Source organism: Micropterus dolomieu, linkage group LG20 (genome assembly GCF_021292245.1).
Source record: "Micropterus dolomieu isolate WLL.071019.BEF.003 ecotype Adirondacks linkage group LG20, ASM2129224v1, whole genome shotgun sequence".
Taxonomy (NCBI): domain Eukaryota; kingdom Metazoa; phylum Chordata; class Actinopteri; order Centrarchiformes; family Centrarchidae; genus Micropterus; species Micropterus dolomieu.
In genome coordinates, this window is record NC_060169.1 from 219,429 (window position 1) to 220,372 (window position 944).

Here is a 944-nt window from a genome sequence, read left to right on the forward strand (position 1 = left end):
TTTTACTGATTTAAACTGTATTAAACCCTGATTATCAAACCTAAATTACAAACCGTCTGCCTCATGAAGCAGATTTTAACCAAAAGTAAAACATCTGTGTGCAAGTCCAGCTGCAGAACCGTCACTCCTGTTATGTGAGTTTAATGTTCAGTTTAGAGCTTCTGATTTTAAGACTGTTCTTCATCTCTGCTGATCTCTTCTGGTAGGATCACAGTTGTCTTGTTTTAGGAATGTTTTGTGTGCCTGTTTTTATCTGACGAGTTTGGGACAAGAGACAAAGTTTCTGTTTGCATTGTAATGTTATAAACATCACCGCTACTGCAGGACATATCTGGTGTACATAATAAATCTGATAATGAAACCTTTTGCCTGATAAAAATAACTTCAGAGGACGTTAAAAATAAAACTCAGACGTTAGAACATGGCGTCACATTGACCTCTTGTGGTGCTGACCGGTAAAAACATTTTCTCTTAATGGTGGATGTGTGTAATAACTCTGTCTTCCTCTGTGTCCTCCTCTCCTCTCCTGTTTCCTCTCTCCTCTTGTTTCCTCTCTCCTATTGCTTCCTCTCCTCTCTTCTTTCCTCTCCTGTCTCCTCTCTTCTTTCCTCTCCTGTCTTCTCTCCTTGTTTCCTCTCCTCATCTCCTCTCCTGTCTCCTCTCCTTGTTTCCTCTCCTCGTGTTTCCACTCTCCTCTTGTTTCCTCTCCTCTCTCCTCCTCTCCTGTCTCCTCTCTTCTTTTCTGTTCTCATTTTCTTCTCCTTGTTTCGTATCCTCATTTCCTCTCCTGTCTCCTCTCCTTGTTTCCTAACGTGTTTCCACTCTCGTCTTGTTTCCTCTCCTCTATCTCCTCCTCTCCTCATCTCCTCTCCTGTCTCCTCTCCTTGTTTCCTCTCCTCGTGTTTCCACTCTCCTCTTGTTTCCTCTCCTCTCTCCTCCTCTCC